Source organism: Pongo abelii, chromosome 3 (assembly GCF_028885655.2).
Source record: "Pongo abelii isolate AG06213 chromosome 3, NHGRI_mPonAbe1-v2.0_pri, whole genome shotgun sequence".
Taxonomy (NCBI): domain Eukaryota; kingdom Metazoa; phylum Chordata; class Mammalia; order Primates; family Hominidae; genus Pongo; species Pongo abelii.
The window spans coordinates 87,799,621-87,821,015 of record NC_071988.2 but is presented as its reverse complement, the minus strand read 5'-3'; the positions used below and the strand labels follow the sequence as shown (position 1 = coordinate 87,821,015).

The 21,395-nt window shown below is 35.6% G+C and overlaps 1 protein-coding gene across 1 annotated transcript in view; it reads left to right on the top strand.

Annotated features, from left to right (window-relative positions):
• Window positions 1-21,395, top strand: part of LOC129059166 (uncharacterized) — a 256,202-nt gene that overhangs the window by 17,603 nt on the left and 217,204 nt on the right. The window lies entirely within an intron of this gene.

Sequence of the window (21,395 nt, the reverse complement as noted above, 5' to 3'; positions counted from 1 at the left end):
GTCACCGAGGTGGGGTGGGAAAGAGCGGTTCGCTGAGGCTTCAAGGCCTGAGCACAGCCAGTGGGCAGCCACAGCAGAGGCCTCAGGTGTCTGCAGGACAGAGGGCTCGGCCTGTCCCGGGGCCCCCCAGTTCACCCGCCGGCCCGGGGCCGGAGGGCCTGGAGGGCCCTGGAGGAGCGGGCTGCATTCTGCGTCTCTCCGCGCTCTCTGCCGGACCGGAACTATAACAATACTTTTTAATTTAATGTGAGATCCCTAAAATTGTGTGGCTACTAAAAACATGACTGGTGAAAATGTTGATGAGGAGTTTTTTAGGTTTCGGAAGAGAATGCTTTACCAATTGAAAATTCTACAGTTTGGATATTTGTTTCCAAAACCTCATGTTGAAATTTGATCCCCAGTGTTGGAGGTGGAACCTTGTGGGAGGTTTGTGACAGATCTCCCATGAATGGCTTGATGCCTTTCTCACAGTAAGAGGTGTGTTCTCATTCTATTACTTCCCTTGAGAACAGGTTGTTAAAGAGAGCCTGGCACTTCCCTGCTCTCTCTCTCTCTTGCTTTCTCTCTCACCATATGATCTCTGCACATGCTGGCTTAAACATCCTGCATGAGTGAGAGCAACCTGAGGCTTTCACCTGATGTCCAATCTTCTAGCCTACAGAATACATAAAAGCCAAATAAACTTTTCTTTATAAATTAACTAGCCTCAGGTATTTTTTTAATAGCAGCACTAAACATACTAAGACAGAAAGCAACGGAAAGACTGATTAGTTTTAAAATTTGTTACCAGATGTTTATAAAATTATAAACATAGAATCTAAGAATTAAGATATTCTATTAACTCAGGTATTCCTTCAAATATTGCCACAACTTAAAATTCTATTTGGTTTGTTTCCCATTTACTGAGGCTGAACCATTCACACACCCACCCACACACACACACACTTTATAATGTATATGGCTAGAAGTCACCTAAACCTTACAATGCAAATTTATTTACAAAAATTCGTCAAACAATAAGTAATTACTAAGAAAATCAGAAAATTTGTTTGTATAAGACTTTTACAAAAAGCATTTGTACATTAAGAATTAAAAAAGTAATTTTCAACTAAATGATTTAACCACATATTCAAAAATTAAAAAGCTTGACTTTGTATTTATATTATAATTGTACTAAGTATGAGAAATTATCATTGTGTTGTTAATTTGCAGTATTTAGGTGATTTCTGTAGGGACTTGTAGTAGAAAAAGCTTAAAAATATGACTACTATTGTCAGTGCTGGTTTTGACAAGTCAACGTGGATGTCTCTCCATCCCTCTATGAATTCTAGGGATTAATATAGGGCTTTGGTTCCCTTCTTGTCAATCAATTTCTCATCTTTCTCTATCAATAAGTTCAACTTTATTAAGAAATAGATGTGTTCCCTGAAACATGTGCCCTTCTGGGATTTTAATTATTTGTCTTATTTCATTTCTGTCAATTCTCCTCAGTCTTCATCGTTGACCATTTTTTTTTTAACACTAATTAGGTCCACAGATTGTATAGAAATAGTTTATATTGCATATAGTTTTAAAAATATTTGACACTTTCTCCTGAACACATTTCTGAAAATATTGATTTCAATATAGTTCAGAGAACTCATTTCGCTTGCCAGCCAAGTATATTATTTAAGAATTCAATATTTTCTACTCTTGTATTTACACAAAGTATATCTTCAAAAACATCAAAAGTCTGATTATTATGGCACTCATCTCTAAACAAGGCTCAGATCTAGAATTATTTATTTTACTATATTCAATTCCTAAGTTCCAAAAATTAAAATTGAATTAGTTCTTAAATTGTAAAATAAAATAGCTTTATTTTCCGTTGGGAATAATGTTCTGAACCTCAAATATTTTGCTTTATTTGATATTGTGGTTAAATAATAGTCACTGAGTTAGTTTTTAATGTATGTATGAATATCTTAATACCTATTTTTATATTTAAGAAATACATTATTTTTATAAATATTGCTAACTCATTTTTTCTTTCATTTACCAAATATTTATTGACCACTTATAATGTACCAGTTATTTCTTCTCTGTATAGAGGTAATAGCAGTAAACAAGATAAGCCTTGCTACTTTCATATTTTTCCTATGAAGTTTTAAATATTTAATGATTAGTACATTTTTTTGTATTATATTAGTCTTATTACAGTTAAGGTTAACTTAGGGTAATTGTACATAATTTTTTTTTTAACTTATATTTCTGTTTCCTTTAAATGTATTCTCTTTCACAACACATCTTTTAAAAATGTATACCAAATGAATGTAGTTTTCAAAGCCAAGCAAAGAACAACCTCATTGCATATACCTACAAAATTAATAGTGGCACAAAAATTATGCGCAGCCAGCAAAACTAGCAAAATTAATGTGCTGATTCTGACCAGATTTGCAGAAATGCAAATACTGCAGTTTTCATCTCACATAGTTTAAAGAGAGAAACTTTAAGAGCAACTTTTTTTCTTTATAAAGTAATAATAAGTTTAAATAATTTTTGATACCAAAATATTTATAATGGCAAAATATGAAGACACTATTTGTCTGAGCCTTAGTGTCTCCCTCAGGAACAGATACTGTCCCAAATCTGTTTGAATAGGAAAAAATATATATGTATACATTTATTTATTTGTTTATAGGACTTTATTGTCCACATTATTTATTTACAAATACTACTGAACTTATAAGTAGGAGCATGTAGTTTTCAACAATTCATTTAACAGTTTAACTACTTATCTCTAATTACTATATGTTTGTGTATGTAACAGGGGATCTAATGTGAAAGCTAATTACAAATTAGAACTTAAAATATGATGTCCTAAACATGCAGTAAGAATATTTTTTAGAAAGCTTCTTATCTATAATAAAGAAATAAATCAAATAGCTAGACTAGACTTCACGATTATTAGAATAAGAAGGAATGGGGTACTAAAAAATAAAGATTTGGCTTCAACTAAGAAAAAAGGAAAGAAGTAATCTCCTTTAAAATTTATAGTCATACAGAAGGCACTTCTGAACCTGTGGGGGAAGGGGCAGAAGAAAGAACTGGATGCTTGTATACTCCCCTCCCCTCCCCTCCCCTCCCCTTCCCTCCCCTCCTCTCCTCTCCTTGTATGCTCCCCTCCCCTCCCCTCTCCCCACTCCCCTCCCCTCTCCCCCCTCCCCTCCTGTCTCCCCTCTCCCCTCCCCTCCCCTCCTCTCCTCTCCTCTCCTCTCTTTTTCTTTTTAAGACAGAGTCCCACTCTCTAGCCCAGGCTGGAGTGCAGTGGTGCGATCTCGGCTCACTGCAACCTCCACCTCTTGGCTTCAAGTAATTCTCCTGCCTCAGTCTCTCACGTAGCTGAATTACAGGCGCCAGTCTCCACGCCTGAGCCACCGCACCTGTCTGCTTTTATTTTCATAGTTTCACAGATTTCTATCTAACTTTATACACAAAGACACTTCTCAAATATGAATAATAAACTGGTAGAAGCCAAGAAAAGATAAATATTCTAAGAAAATTTTACCCAGAAGAGGTGTAAGAGCAATAACATGGAACATATATGACATAAAATTAAACACCAAGAGGTAAGAGTTGGCCGGGTGCGGTGGCTCAAGCCTGTAATCCCAGCACTTTGGGAGGCCGAGGCGGGCGGATCACGACGTCAGGAGATCGAGACTATCCTGGCTAACACAGTGAAACTCCATCTCTACTAAAAATACAAAAAAATTAGCCGGGCGTGGTGTTGGGCGCCTGTAGTCCCAGCTACTCGGGAGGCTGAGGCAGGAGAATGGTGTGAACCCAGGAGGTGGAGCTTGCAGTCAGCCAAGATTGCGCCACTGCACTCCAGCCTGGGCAACACAGCCAGACTTCGTCTCACAAAAAAAAAAAAAAAAAGTAACAGTTTCTTTTTCTCTGAAAATGAAATTTGGGAGCTAAGTAATTTATATTTGGTTTTAATATCATGGAATTTGGAGGATCAAGATTAGAAAAGTTCTTAGCTGGTAGATAACAGCTGAGATCATTGAATAAATAAAGGTTTTATTAGAATTTTCTGCATAGAAAATTAGCTAAATGACAGTAGAGATGTAGAGGTTAAGATCTCTCTATGTCTACCTCAAGATACATCAGATAGAGAAACAGACAGTCAGATAGATGGTTAGATAGTTAGATAGATAGATAGATAGATAGATAGATAGATAGAAACTTAAACATATATGATTGACGGCAGTGGTGGCCCATCTGGAGCAGCCTCTGTGGGGATTCCTGCTGCAGCTGGGGAGGTGTGGCCGGCACTGCATGCCCCGTGGAGTTGGAGGGAGCCCGGAGCAGGTGGGAGCCCTGACCCTTTCCAAGTTGGCAGGTGGAGCCCTGCACTCCTGGGTACAGCTGCAGCCCCCTAGCTATGGCTGCCGACTTAAGGACCCGAGCATTCCTGTGCTCTCAAGGGCCTGGGAAGCCCCACTTCCCTCACAGGCTCAGAAGTGTCTGCTGCCACTGCCTTGTCTCTCCCCAACTCCCAGCACCCACTGTGATTTCGGAGCAAAGTTAAAGCCAAGCATGGGTGCTGTCCCAACCTGGCCAGGTGTGTGCTTGAGGAGGCACTGACATGCCAGCCCCCTGCAGCCTTGGCTTTCTCTGGAATTTGGCACCGATGAGCACAAGAGGGCAGTCAAGGGGGCGCTGAGGATGGCTCTGCACAGGCCTTCTGGACTCCCTTGGCACAAACAGCCTGGGCCCCATGAATGACATGATTAATGGCAGCAGGAGGCAGAAACGTTCCTGGATGGAAAGGCATGGATCCTTGGTGAAGCCCCACCTTCAAGCCAGGGATGGCCTGAAGCCCAGAGCCAAGCTGTCAGTTCCGGGTAAGTCAGCCACTTATGGTGCTTTTTTTGTGCCCAGCCATGGCTGCCCATGGACCAATCAGCAGGCACTTCCTACCTTCTGAGCCCATAAAAACCCCCAGACCCAGCCAGACTCACACAGAGGGGACTACCAGCTGCGGGAAGGAGCTACCCATTTGGCACCTCCTCAGCCAGTCAGAAGGACCTGCCTGCAGAAAGGAGCTACCCACTGTGGGTCTTCTGTTTGCTGAGAGCTGGACGCTCATCAGGATGACCTGCCTGTGGAAAGGAGCTACCCGCTTTGGGTCTCCTGAGAACTGTTCTGCCACTCAATGAAGCTCCTCTACACCTTGCTTACCCTTCACTCCAGTTGTCTGTGTACCTCATTCTTCCTGGATGTGGGACAAGAACTCGGGAACTCCTAAATGGCAGACTAAAAGAGCTGTAACACAAACAGGCCTGAAACATGCCCCCTGCTTGCCACATTGTAGATGAGGAGAAGGAGAGAAGAGCTTTAGCCCTTCAGGTTGCCTAGACCTAGGAGCCCCCCAAGCTAGGCCTGTGACACTCTCTTTGGGCTCTGCAGCTCCTGGCATCTCCAAACTTCCAGGTGCCACCACATTCTCCTCATCCAGACATGGGTGCCCACAGTGGAAACCACATGCAATACATCTGGTCCAGGCACACAGCTTGGCACAGAACTGGTACCTGTGCCAGCACCTGTAGCTGCCCACCCCACTGTGCACAGTAGCCAGACCATGCGCTTGCTTGCCCACACACTCCTCTCCACTACGTGCCTGGCACACCCTTGACAGGTGTGTGATTCTGGCTGGTAGCACAAGCCGAGCACAGCCTGCTGGGATGAGTGGACATAACAAGCCCAGGGGCACAATCAATTACTCAGGCAGACATGCTGCTGGCCACAGAGGTTTCTAGCTCGTGAAGTGACAGTCCAAGGATTCTGTGACAGGGGTAACAAGGAAGATATGGTGAAACGGTAATAATCACATATTGGGGGGCCAAGGTAGGCATTAGGGAAGGAATCAAAATCTTAGGCAGATTAAGTTTAAGAAACTTTCTCTGCAAGAGGTGGAAATGTAGAGAAAAATAAAGTTACCTCAAGAGAATGATTAAAAAACAAAACAAAACATAAACTCACAGTCGGTGAAATTGTGCCTCTCATTAAGCTAGGTCATCTATTGCAAATGAGAACTGTTGCAAAGAGAAACTAAAGTTGAGAAGAGTTGTAAAGTATCTGAGAGAAATTTACAATTTGGTGACTAAAACAAGCCTCTTGTGTCTTTCGTAGTTGTGATTTGAAATATCTTCTCCCATAAGAACATGGGAATGCCAAGAACTATTATATAGGATAAAGAACTTGTTTATATTGTGACTTAGAAGAATGATATCAATTTTAAACATACAGATTTGATTTCATAAAACTTTTAAAAAAAGTTTTTTCTTAAAGAAATGATTGAACCAGAAGTACCCATTCTGGGTAAAAAAAAGCAAACATGCATCGACATTTCTCTCCCACTACATCCAGAAAACACTACATCTAGAAAACCTAGTTAAAATATGTGGAATAACTATTTGAGGTCTTGCTAACATAAATATAAGTAGGTAGCATCAGGAGAAGCACCAAAATTCAAAATACTAAAGAAATGGCAGCTAATTTGACTTTTTGTTGTTGTTGTTCCTTGGGTATTCACTACCCTGGAACTGAGAAGTGAGCACTGTGATACACACAGAGAGAGAAACTCTCTAGTTCTGGCTTGAGGAGTTAAAAGTGGAGACTTCTAGGCTCAGAAAGATTTGGGAAAATTTTTCACGTTTTCACTTACTTATATTCCATGCCCCAGGCCACCTTAAGCTGGGAGTGAGATGGCAACAAAAGTAGCCAACTGTAGAGGCAGCAATGCCATAGGAGTTGAAATTTCTTCTGTGAGATGGAGCCATGGCTCTCAGAGTGGGGTCAAACCCATTGATTCTTTTTCTTCCTTTGTTTTTTCTTCAAAAATTACAGGACAATCACAGAAGTGATGGTTTTAGCCAGCCTGGCCAACATGGTGAAACCCCGTCTCTACTAAGAATACAAAAATTAGCTGGGGATGGTGGTGGACGCCTGTAATCCCAGCTACTTGGGAGGCTGAGGCAGGAGAATTGCTTGAACCTGGGAGGTGAAGGTTGCAGTGAGCTGACATCGTGCCATTGCACTCCAGCCTGGGCAACAGAGCAAGACTCTGTCTCAAAAAAAAAAAAAAAAAAAAGCAGTCATAGTTTTAGAATATTTAACTTTTTCATTAGCCTCCAGCCAACTAGACAGTGCTAGGAGACAGCAGAGAGAAGATCTTGGGAAAGCGAGGCTGTTTATGAATTCTTAGGCTCAACACAAGCTGCCCATGTGTGACTATGTCCCTAGTTAGAATACAATAGACACTGAAAACTGTGGTAGCAGATAGACCTCCACACAGAGGTAAGGCTGACCACTGGGTAGCACGCGTGGTGGAAGAGAGATAACAGCACAGCCTAAAAACTGAATTGCCGTTGGAATCACAGCCACAGAATAGAACCATGACAATCTCCACTTGCATGGGAAAAGATAATGGATACCCACAAATAGACAGAGATGTTGGCAATACCTTACACAGACTTTAATTTTTTACAAAAATGTTTGCCCAAGCAGTCCTGAAAACAAATGTCAAAATAGAAAAAGTAATTAAAATAGGTATAAAGAGGAAAAAAATTTAGAACTAAAAAAATACAACTAAAATAAAAAATAACTCATTAAATAAACGCAGTAACAGAAAGTAGGAGGAATGAGTCAGTCAGATTGAAGAGAAGTCAACAGAAAGTATTCAATTTAACAACACAGACAAATCATATTGAATAAAAATGAGCTATGGAACCATAGCAAATGCTGTGAAATTTGTGTCTCAGTCCCAGAAGGAGAGGAAAACAATGTAGGACTGAAAAAAAGTTAAGTATGAGGAAATATTTCTAAGTTTGGGCAAGGCATAATCTCACATACTCCAGAAGCTGAAGGGGCCCAAAACTGTACATGCAGACACATCACAATCAAACTGGCGAAAATTTAACAATAAGACAGTTTTAAAGACCGCCAAAGGAAAATGACATATTCGCTGTAGGGGTCCAATTATTTGAATTTCTGTGGACTCATCATTTAAAAGTATGTAGGCCAGAAGGAATTAGCATAGTATTTTAAAGTACTCAAAGAAAAACAAAATAGAACTCTCAACCCATAACTCTATATCCAGCACAAAATATTTTTCAGGAGTAAAGGGTAATTAAAACATTCTCTGCTGGAAGAAAACTCAGAGAATCTTTAGTGAGCAGACTTGTTTTAAAGAATTATTACTCAGCAATCCCATTACTGGGTATATACACAAAGGATTATAAATCATTCTGCTATAAAGACACATGCACACGTATGTTTATTCCAGCACTATAGCAAAGACTTGGAATCAACCCAAATGCCCATCACTGATAGACTGGATAAAGAAAATATGGCACATATACACCAAGGAATACTATACAGCCTTAAAAAAGAATGAGTTCATGTCCTTTGCAGGGACATGGATGAAGCTGGAAGCCGTCACTCTCAGCAAACTAACACAGGAACAGAAAACCAAACACCGCATGTTCTCACTCATAAGAGGGAACTGAAAAATGAGAACACATGGACACAGGGAGGGGAACATCACACACTGGGCCTGTCGTGGTTGAGGTCAAGGGGAGAGAAAGCATTAGGACAAATGCCTAATGCATGTGGGGCTTAAAGCCTAGACGATGGGTTGATAGGTGCAGCAAACCACCATGGCACATGTATACCTATATAACAAACCACTACATTCAGCACATGTATCCCAGAACTTAAAGTAAAATTTTAAAAAATTAAAAATTTTAAAAAATTAACGGAAGTTCTTCATACAGAATAGACATGATACCAGCAGGAAACTTGAACATACAAATTTGTGATTAGTTTAACATGCTAGAGTTATCACTCTATCTCAAATGTATACAAGCTTAACTTCAATAACATACAACAACTCTGGTTTTTTGTCTGGTCTGCTCTGTCCCCTCCCCTTTCAGTTGTTGACGTCACCCAAAACATAAACTAAGAATATTTTTAAATGCATAAGTCACTTAAATTATGTAGAAAACAAAATATGGAGTTAAAATTTATAATCCTACTAGAATTTAGAGTAATTATTTTTCTAAAGTATTAGTTTTTTTTTTAATCTTTTATTTTGAGACAGAGTCTTACTATGTGGCCCAGGCTGGAGTGAAGTGGCATGATCTCGGCTCTCTGCAACCTCTGCCTCCCAGGTCAAGCAATTATCGTGCCATGGCCTCCTGAGTAGCTGGGATTACAGGCACCCGCCACCACGCCCAGCTAATTTTTGTATTTTTAGTAGAAATGGGGTTTTGCCATGTTGCCCAGGCTCGTCACTAACCCCCTTCTCAAGTGACCTGCCTGCCCCAGCCTCCCAAAATGCTGGGATAATGGGTGTAAGCCACTGCACCCATCTGTATCAGTCTTTTAAATCATGTAGAAAACAAGAAGTGATGTTACAAACTATTGTTAAAATAATGTTGCTTTTATAGTTGCCCATGTATTTACCTCTATTGAAATTTTTTACTTCTTTATATGGCTTCTAGTCACTCTCTAGTGTCCTTTCATTTTACCCTGCAGGACTCCCTTAAGCATTCCTCTCAGGGAAGGCCTGGTGGTAACAAATGGCCTCAGCTTTTGCTTATCTGGAAATGTCTTAGTATCTTTTTTACCTATGAAGGGCACAGTTTTTCGTTCATACATCATAATTGTACATTTTTTATGGGATACATGTGATATTTTGATACATGCATACAATATATTGTGATAAAACCTGGGTATTTAGGATATCTATCATCTCAAACATTTACTATTTCTTTGTGTTTACAGCATTCCAAATCTTCTCTTACAGCTATTTTAAAATACACAAGAAATTATTGTTAACTATTGTCACCCTACTGTGCTGTTGAACACTTTACTAACTGTATTTTTGGACCCATTAAACAACTCTCTTTATTACTCCTCCTCCCTATTCTTTTCAACTGCTGGTAACTATCATTATAATCTCTACTTTCATGAGATAATTTTTTTTAATTCCCACATATGAATGAGAACATGTGATATTCATCTTTCAATGCCTGGCTTATTTCATTTACATAATGCCCACCAGTTCTATGTTGCTACAAATAACAGCATTTCTTTCTTTTCTACGGCTGAATAATATTTCATTTTATATATATATATAAAACATTTTTCTTTATTCATTCAACTGGTGATGAACACAAGCTGCTTCCACATCTCGGCTATTATAAATAGGGCTGTAATAAATAAACATGGAAGTACAGATGTCTCTCTAATATACTGATTTCCTTTCTTTTGGATATATACCCAGGAGTTAGGTTGTTGAATTTTATGGTAATTTTTTTTTTTTAATTTTTGAGGAAGCTTCATGCTATTTTCCATTATGGTGTACTAATTTACAATCCCACCAATGGCATATGAGCATTCTTTTTTCTTTTCATTCTTGCCAACATTTCTTATTTTCTGTCCTTTTGGTAATAGCTATCCTAACTGGGGTTACATGATATGTCATTAAGGTTTTGATTTGCATGTCCCTAATGATTAGTAATGTTGAATATTGTTTAATACATCTTTTGTCCATTTGTATGTCTTCTTTTGTAAAATGTATTTTCAGGTAATTTGTGCATTTTAAAATTGTTTATTTTTATTTTTATTTATTTATTTTTTTGCTATTGAGTTGTTTGAGTTCCTTGTATATTCTGGTTATGAAGCCTTTGTCAGATAGATAATTTGCAAACGTTTTGTCCCACTCTGTAGATTGTCTCTTCATCTTGTTGATTGCTTCCTTTGTTGTGCAGAAACTTTTTAGCTTGAAGTAATCCCATTTGCCTATTTTTGCTATTGTTGCTTATGCTTTTCAGGTGTTATAAAAAAATATTTGCCCAAACTAATGTTTTGAAGTGTTTCCCCAAAGTTTCCTTCTAGTAGTTTCCCATTTGCAAGACTTACACTTAAGTTTTAATCCATTTTCTATTTGATTTTGGTATATAGCAAGAACTAGGAGTCTAGTTTCTTTTGCATATGCCAGCACTATTTATTGAAGAGACTGTTCTTTCTCAAATATATGTTCTGGGAACCTTTGTCAAAAATGAGTTGGCTGTAAATGTATGTATTTATTTCTGAATTAACTGCTCTGTTCCATTGGTCTATATGTCTGCTTTTATGCCAATACCATGCTGTTTTAGTTACTGTAGCTGTGTAGTATACTTTGAAGTCTGGTAAGCTGATGCCTCTAACTTTGTTCTTCCTCAGGATTGATTTGGCCATTTGGTGACTTTTGTAATTCCATACAAATTTTATGGTTACTTATTTTATTTATGTGAAAAATGCCATTGGCATTTTAATAGGGTCTTCACTCAATCTGTAAATCACTTTGGGTTATATGGACATTTCAACAATGTTAATTCTTTCACTACATGAGCATAAGATATTTTTCTATTTTTTAATTTCCCTTTTAATTTCTTTCATCAGTGTTTAATAGTTTTTCTTGCACAGATCTTTCACTTCTTTTATTATTTTTTTTCTTAGGTATTTTATTATTTTCAATAGCTATTGTAAACAAGATTGCTTTCTTGATTTATTTTTCAGATTCTTTACTGTTGATGTATAGAAATGTGATTGATGTTTGTATTTCTTTACTATCTGCAACTTTACTAAATTAATTTATCAGTCTTTAGGTTTTTCTAAATGTAGGATCATGTTGCCTGTGAACAAGGCTAATATGACTTCTTTCTTTCCAATTTTGATGTTCTTTTTTTTTCCCCTAGCCCAACTGCTCTGGCTAGGACATCCAATACTATGTTGAATAAAAGTAGTGAAAGTGGGCATCCTTGTCTTTCGGATCCTACCAGAAAGGCTCTCAATTTTTCCCTGTCTAGTATGATGTTAGCTGTGGGTTTGTCATATGTGGTTTTATTGTTTTCAGGTATGTTCCTACTATACTTAGTATACTGGGAGTTTTTATCATAAATAGATGTTGAATTTTATTAAATGTACATGATTGTGTTCATGTTATCCATCACATTTATTGGTTTTGGGTATGTTGAACTATTCTTCCATCATTGGAATGAATCCCACTTAATCCTGATGAATAAACTTTCAATTATTGGTGCATTCTGTTTGTTAATATTTTATTGATAATTTTTGCTTTTATGTTCATCAGTGATATTGGGTTGTTTCTCTGTTCTGTTCTTGTCTGGTTTTGGTATCATGGCAAATCTGACCTCATAGAGTGAGTTTAGAAATATTCTCTCCCCTGAAATTTTCTGAAATACTTTCAGTATAATTAACACTAGATATTCTCTAAATATTTGGTAGAGGTTAGCAGTGAAACTATCCACCTTTGGTCTTTTTTATATAAGACTTTTTATTACTGCTTCCATTTTGTTACTCTTTATTAGTCTGTTCAGATTTTCTATTTCCTCATGATTCAATCTTCATAGGTCATATGTGTTCAGGAATTTATTTTTTCTAGGCTTTCAAATTTGTTGGCATATAGTTGTTCATAATAGGCTCTAATAGTCCTTTCCATTTCTATAGTATCAGTTGTAATGTCTCTTTTTTCTTCGTTCCAGCTAAAGGTTTATTTTGTTTTTTTTTTTTTTCGAATACCAACTTTTTGATTTGATGTTTTTTTTTTTATTTTTTAGCTTCAATTTTATTTATTTCTTCTATAATATTTGTTTCTTTCAGTCTTATTCATTTTGAGTTTAGTTGGTTTTTGCTGTTCTGGTTCCTTTGGGTGTATCATTAGGTTGTTTATGTGAAGTCTTTCTGCTTTTTTGATGTGCGTATTTATTTCTATAAACTTTCCTTTTAGAACTGCTTGTGCTGTATCCTATATGTTTGGATATGCTGTGTTTCAATTTTTATTTTTCTCAACAAGTTTCTAATTTCTTCATTGACCTAATTATTGTTCAGTAACATATTATTTAATTTAATTTCTATGGATTTGTACCAGTTCCAATGTTCCTTCTGTTATTGGTTTCCAGTTTTATTTTGTTGTGGTCAGAAAAGATGTTTGATATTATTTTAATTAAAAAAAATTGTTAAGACTTATCTTGTGACCTAACATATTGTTTATTCTGGAAAATGTCCTATGTGCTATTGAGAAAAACATGTATTCTGTAGTTGTTGGATGGAATATTTGTAAAAGTCTATTAGGTCCTTTTGGTCTACAGTGAAGTTTAACTGCAATGTTTCTTCATTGATTTGCTGTCTGAATTATCTGTCTATGACTGACAGTGGGATGTTGAGTTTTATACTCTTGCTGTATTGACCCCTTTATTATTCTATTATGCCCTTCTTTTACTTTTAACTGTTCTTCACTTAAAGTCTATTTTGTCTGATATAAATATAGCTGGTTCTACTCTTTTTTCCCTCCTTTCATATTCAGTCTGTGCATGTCTTTAGAGGTGAAGTGAGTACTTTAGGCAGCGCGTAGATGGGTCTTGTCTTTTTATCTATTCAATCACTCTATGACTTTTAATAGGATAATTTAATTCATTTATATTCAAAGTTATTATGGGTAGATTAAGTGTTACTACTGCCATTTTCCTCCCTGTTTTCTGGTTGCTTTATAATGCTTTCTTTCTTCCTCTCTTATTGTCTTCCTTTGTGATTAAGTGATTTTTTTTCTAGTGGTACTTTTTGATTCTGGGCTATTTATTTTAAGTCTATCTATTGTAGGTTTCTGTTTTGTGGTTACCACAAAGTTTACAAAAAAACCTTACAGTTATAACACATTATATTAAACTGATAACTTCTTAACTTTTATGGCAAAGAAAAGAAAAGTTACATAAACTCTACCTTAGTTTTCTGTAGTCTGAATATTGTTTGTCTAGGTATAGTTATTTGTTTGTGTGTTTGTGTTTTAATCGTAGTTGTTTCTTAGCTTTCTGTATCTGTGATTTGGTCTGTTATTACCTTTGAATTGTTCTCTGACATTGTTACTTCAAATATTTCTTCCTTTTCATTTCCTCTTTCTTATTTTTCTGGCATCCTAACTAGGTGCATGTTACGTCTTTTGGAAATTTTTTACAGGTCTTGGATGATCTCTTCTGCGTTTTTTTATCTCTGCATTTTAAAATGAGAAGTTTTTATTGATCTATCTTAAGCTCAGTGATGCTTTCCTCAGCAGTGTCACATGTACTTGTGAGTCCATCCAGTCATTCTTCACTATTATTATAATGTTTTTTACTTCCAATATTTATTTGTGATTCTTTTTCAGAACTTTCATCTCTCTTCTTATATTACCTATCTGTTCTTTCATGTTGTCTACTTTAATCACTAGAGTCCTTAACATATCATCACAATTATTGCAAATTCCCTACTTGGTAATTTCAACATTGGTGTCATATCCGAGTCTGGTTCTGATGCTTGCTTTCCATCTTCATACTTTTTTGCCCTTGCTTTTCTGTGTTTATTGTAATTTTTTGTTGAAAGTTGAACATGTGGTATTGAATAAGAGTAACCAAAAAAAAAAAAATCCTCTACTGTAAGAAATTGCATGTATTTGAATAGGAGCCTGAATTTGTTTAATGATTACCATCGCTACAGATGCCTGATAATTCAAATCCCTACAGTGTCCTTGTTTAATCTCCCCTCTGGACTTTGGGTTCCTCTATGGACATCTTCTCAGAGAGAGTATACATCTTGCAGGTCCTTTGCCTACAATTCAATATCATTACAGTGAAACTCTATTGGTATTGTGGTAGAGTATGGAATGAAGGAGGAACATTCTATAATCTTATGATTAAGTCTCATTTAGTGAGTTTGTGTCTTTGGCCTCTGAACTTTGCAGCTGTTCTTCTTATGTTGTTTTGCTTCCCTCCCAGTTAGGTAAGACAAGAAGCCTGTAGAGGCCTGGAGTGGGAAAAATGCTTTTTATGCAGCTCTGTAAGGCTCTGGTAAAGAACTGGAGAGGAGGCTTTTGTTAATGGAGAAGGCTCTGGGCATATTCCAGAAGAATTGCTCCTCCCACACCCACCCACTTGTCAAAGCCATGAGAAGATCTTTCTTAGATCCTCACAACAAGTAACTGGTGGGGCTCCTGGAAGTAAAACCCATGCTAGTTGGTGGTTGAGCATGAGATTATTCGTTCTCATGTTAGATCACACTCAACCACCAGCAGTTAACCAAATTACTAGCTAAGTGTTCCTACTAGAATGGCTCTAGCAGCTACTACCTTCAGGCAAGCAGACCTTGCATGTAACTATCTGGATTTTCCTTTCCAGGTTTACTGGGAATGTACGTATGTGCTTTTTGAGTGTTATTTTCTGAGTGTTATGATTAACTTCCCTTTCCGAGTTAGTGACATGAACATATTCTTTGATAGTTTATTTTTTCCTTTGTAATGACAAACACGTAAGGAAAACTTGATGTGTAACTAGGGATTATCTGAAATAAGTGCACTTTGCTTTGAGTAACACTAATTAATTAATGTTTTATGCTAATGTTAAACATTAAATAATGTTTTTATACGAATCATGTAATTAAGATTAAAATCCCAATGAGTATATTAAACAAATATGTTGGAAAAATTTGAACTTCTTTCTCTAGGATAGCAGAGTGCAGTAATTTTAATAAATCATATGCATGTGTGTTTATATGCTCATGTATACACAGGTCTACATAGTACAAATGTAAATTTGTCTTCAAACTAAAATCTCTACCACACTTAAGGGAAATATTTTTGCCAAATTTAATTATTTAATTAATTTTTAAATCTTTACTCTGGAAAAGACATATAAAAGAAACACTGAGAAGTAGCCTCATTTTCTTTTCAGTAACTACCTGATTAATTATATAAATTTATAAAAATTAGCATTAGTACACATTTTAGTAACAGGAAATAAATATACTATTTGGCTCAAATAGGATTTGCAGGTAAAAATATAGACTTATTAATGAAAACCTGTTGTTATCTAATTTTAAGTAATCTGTTGGTTGGATAAATTTGATTTCCAGAAAACTTGACCTTGTTGATAATGGGTAGTGAGCAGATTTTAGATCATGTAGTTAGTTTTGCATGTATTACACACCCATCTGCTTCTCCATCTGGCAGCAGACACAGAAGTGTTATGTACATTCTTCTCACCAACCGCCCAATTGTTAGCTTCCTGCTGATAGCCCTAGTGCAAGCTTCATTGGGTAATTATTTCAGGCAGAAAACAACCAACCCACATGTTCAAGAATAATTACTAGTTCAATTAACTAACCAAAAACAGGTGATATTTTACTGTCCAGGAGTAGAAACGATTTCAATTTCTGCAGCACTTCAATAAAAATATTTAGATAGCAGACGTGCTTTTTAGTACCTTGAGAGTACAAAAAAATAAAAATAAACATGACATATATACCAACTTAAGTTGACAGTAAATTATGAATCATTTTTTAAAACTTATTATTCCACATTAGCCATTTAGCTTTAAAATAATATAAACACACAAAAAATCTACCAACGTGATATGCTATCCAAGAAATTTTTAAAGTCTGTATTTAAAAAACTTTTTTGTAGCAGTGACAGACATAATCAATATCAATGTTGTATATAATCATATTTGCATACGATTGTATTGTAAAATTGTATGCTATTTACTTTAAATATTGTCTGCATTTCAATATAAGAAATCTATAAACATCATGCATATTTATTAGCATATTTTAATACCATTTTAAAACACATGTTCTAATATATATATATGAGTATTCATTTATAATATATTTTATACACCAGCATTATTCTGAGTTTTAATTGAAAATATATATTTTTGAATTAATACTGACGTAGTTAGTGGTGCTAATTTTTTTCATTTAAAAACTATATGATCTTTTTAACATGTATAATCTTTTCAGGAGCTCAAATAGTAGGTCTAATATAATTTGTTTTAAATATAAGATTTAATTGAAAATTTAAAGAAACAATTCTACTAAATAGAAAATATGATATAACGAAGCACAAAATGTTGAGTCTTGGGAGTACGAGGTGGGCGGATGGCCTGAGGGCAGGAGTTCAAATACAGAATTTAGCTGGGAGAGGTGGCAGGCACCTGTAATCCCAGCTACTGGGGAGGCTGAGACAGGAGAATCGCTTGAACTGGGGAGGCAAAGGTTGCAGTGAGCTGAGATCGTGCCATTGCACTCCAGCCTGTGTGACAAGAGTGAGCCTTTGTCTCAAAAAAAAAAAAGTGTTAGTGGTTCTCATTGTATCTCCAGTAAAGCAGAATTAGAAGACTTCTCCAGAGCAGTTACTGTATTTATTCTAGATTTTATTCTTGGCTTAATTTATTTTATGCAGATATTCTTACTGAAGTCTCTCTCTCTCTCTGTATGTATATATTCATATATTCATTCATTCTTAAAAATTATTTGATTGTTTACATAAATAAAATCCTCATAAAATTAAGTCATTAACAATTATCTTGGAGAAATCCTTGGATTGTATTAAAACTCTAGCACTCAGAGTGGACCACACTAGGAAAGGAGTGTGGAATTCTGCTTAGAATTCTGTCTCAATAAGTTTTACCAGGCTCCAGTTATTACTCATGCATTAGCACATCCCCTCCTGTGAACATTATCACAATCACTTCTCCATACATCAGGGAACAATCAGCTTATGTGGGTCAGCAGAGTGAGTGGACAGGGTATTCTGATGAGCTGGGAATGAGAATGGACTTCCTTAGTTCCCCATGAGAGGTGTGGAATCTTGGCATAGGCCTGCTTCAAAGGGACCCGGGAAGCTGGCTGAGAGGATCCACAATTCAAAGTAGAAATGTTAAGAATTTAGATGTAACTGATTACAGCAGGATATTCCTTTAACTCACATAGTGGCTTTTAGCTAAGTGGGTAACATTAAGTGAATTTAAAAATAGATTCTCAAAACCTAGTCTCTATCTAGCATTTTGTGCAAAAAAAGCTTTAGATATTTATTACTGTTTCATTCACTTAAGAAAGAAAAGGGTCAGAGGCACATTTACAAAATGAAAATCTTCTAACTAGTAACTAAATATAGTTTATTGCTTATTAACCAAATAATTAGGGATGCAAATAACATCTCCATGCCATCTGCCTCAGGGACTCTTACTGAAGCTTCATTACTTTCTGGGGCAGAGGCTCAGCTCTAAAAGACATCACTGGAAAAAAATGCAGAATAGCAAAAAAGAAATGTACATATTATCTGTGCATTAACAAAATCTATTATTAAACAGGCGATAATGTCAATGGTATATACAAATAGATGCAAAACAATATATACAAATTTGTCTGCCGTGTGTGCAGTGATATATTTAATTTACATATGCAAATTTTTGATATACAATGTTGCATTCAATGATGCAAAATTGCCAGTGATCTGTGCAACAATATAAGGAAAATGTATTGTCTATACAATGATTTTCAAGCTAGGTCTACCATACATGAAAGTACAAAAAAGATGAGGTCATTTTCAAGTAAAATCTCATGATAATCGAGACAGATATTGCTTCTGACTTGCAGTAAGTGGAAAATTGCTTTGTGTCTCCACTTTTCATATTTGTACACTTGGTCTCAGACTATGATATAGTAATTTCATATACTTGAAAACATAGGTTATAAAGACTTTATCTGCTTTAGTTCATTTCTGAGGAAGAAATACAAAGGAATTGTTCTCAAGATCAATATGGTTAAATATAGTAAACAAATTCTTTAAGATCTAACTCAAATGCCTTTTATGAGTGCTCTGATCTTCCCCAGGACTCATGCCTAGTGAGTGATTCCCTTCTCTTTGGCTGGCACTTTCTACACACATTACTTATTCCAATCCTAACCCTAGTTCCTGGATGGCAAGCATTATGCAGTTCTCAAGTTCATTCTTACAATCCCTCTGATTCCTATGAAGGTGAATGGCATACATAGCCAGCTACTTCAATGATTAACTACTGTAACTATAGTATCTGTTTTGATAAAGAGGAGAGATTTTTGACCTATGTATACTTGGCAACATGAAACAATTTCACCGAAAGCATTGTGGGTGTGTTTTGATATTAACTTAAAATGTGTATAGCAGTCCCATTTCACAAGGCTCTGAATGAGAAACAACATTAACAACACTAAGATAAGTACACACACACACACACAGTGCACACACACACAGGACAGATAAGCCTTGTAAATATAGTTGCTTTCAGTGCAGTCTTCTGAAAGTGTTACATTCATATACACAGAGATATCAATTCTTCTTGTAAAGAATTTCTTTAATAGGCTTTTTTCCCCCACAGGGCAAGCTGAAACTGGTTGACATAGCAATGGGCTAAAATGACAATGTAGAGAAAATAGTTGAAAATCAAATAAAAAAAAAAACAGGTCGAAAATTCTTTGTACACCTTAATAAGGACAATGGCTTCTACTATCCTAAAAGTTTTCCCACATCTTTGTGACCACCACATCACTAATTTTAATTCCCCAAAATAGAATTGCATTTCCTGTCTGAGCTTTAACTAACATATTATAACAAAAAGCATACTGGACTAGAATTAAACCTAGTTATAAGATATGTTTGTCTTATGAAAAAAAGCTAATGATCGCTGGTCATTAGAGAAATGCAAATCAAAACCACAATGAGATACCATCTCACACCAGTTAGAATGTCAATCATTAAAAAGTCAGGAAACAACAGATACTGAAGGGGATGTGGAGAAATAGGAATGTTTTCACACTGTTGGTAGGAGTGTAAATTAGTTTAACCATTGTGGAAGACAGTGTGGCAATTCCTCAAGGATCCAGAACCAGAAATACCATTTGACCCAACAATCCCATTACTAGGTATATACCCAAAGGATTATAAATCATTCTACTGTAAAGACACATGCACACATATGTTTGTTGCAACACTATTTATGATAGCAAAGACTTGGAACCAACCCAAATGCCCATCAATGATAGACTGAATAAAGAAAATGTGTCACATATATATTTTGGAATACTATGCAGCCATAAAAAAAGAATGAGTTCGTGTCCTTTGCAGGGACATGGATAAAGCCAGAAACCATCACTCTTAGCAAACTAACACAGGAACAGAAAACCAAACACCGCATATTCTCACTCATAAGTGGGAGCTGAACAATGAGAACAGACGGACACAGGAAGGGGAACATCACACACCAGGGCCTGTCAGGGGGTTGGAGGGCTGGGGGAGGGATAGCATTAGGAGAAATACCTAATGCATGTGGGGCTTAAAACCTAGATGACATATTAATTGGTGCAGCAAACCACCATGGCACATGTATACTTATGTAATAAGCCTGCATGTTCTGCACATGTATCCCAGAACTTAAAGTAAAATTAAAAAAAAATTTTTGCTTTATATGTCAGTGTGACATTATAGAATACGGGGTCCAAGTTATAAATCTCAACATTTTGATTCAGCCATAAAAAAATGGGAAGAAAACATGTTATAGTTTTTAAAATTATTGTTAGAAACCTAATTAGAAGATATAATACTGTATCAACTATTTAAATATACCGAAGAATGAGCATATTTATATTTAAATATACTGAAGAATGAGCATATTTGTATTTAAATATACTGAAGAATGAGCATATTTATATTTAAATATACTGAAGAATGAGTATATTTATATTTAAATATACTGAAGAATGAGTATATTTATATTTAAATATACTGAAGAATGACTATAATTATATTTAAATATACTGAAGAATGAGTATAATTATATTTAAATATACTGAAGAATGAGTATAATTATACTTAAATATACTGAAGAATGAGTATATTTATATTTAAATATACTGAAGAATGAGTATATTTATATTTAAATATACTGAAGAATGAGTATACTTATATATAAATATTCTTAAGTATATATTTAAGTATATACTTAAGAATATTTATATTTAAATATGCATAAGAATAAGTCTATTTATATTTAAATATACTTAAGAATAAGTATATTTATATTTAAATATACTTAAGAATGTCTATTTAAATATAAATAGACTTAAGAATAAGTCTATTTATATTTAAATATACTTAAGAATAAGTCTATTTATATTTAAATATTTATTAGTGTTTTGATAAGTAATGTTTTCACTCTTTTGTTAACCGTCTAATTCAAAAAAGGTCTCATTAGAAAGTACTTAATACTCAGACACTGTAGGAACAAAACAACGAGCATTATTAAAAACGGGAAGGTGGGACAAATGTCTGAGTTTTTTTTTAAATTTTTTATTATTATTACACTTTAAGTTTTAGGGTATATGTCCACAATGTGCAGGTTTGTTACATATGTATACATGTGCCATGTTGGTGTGCTGCACCCATTAACTCGTCATTTAACATTAGGTATATCTCCTAATGCTATCCCTCCCCCCTT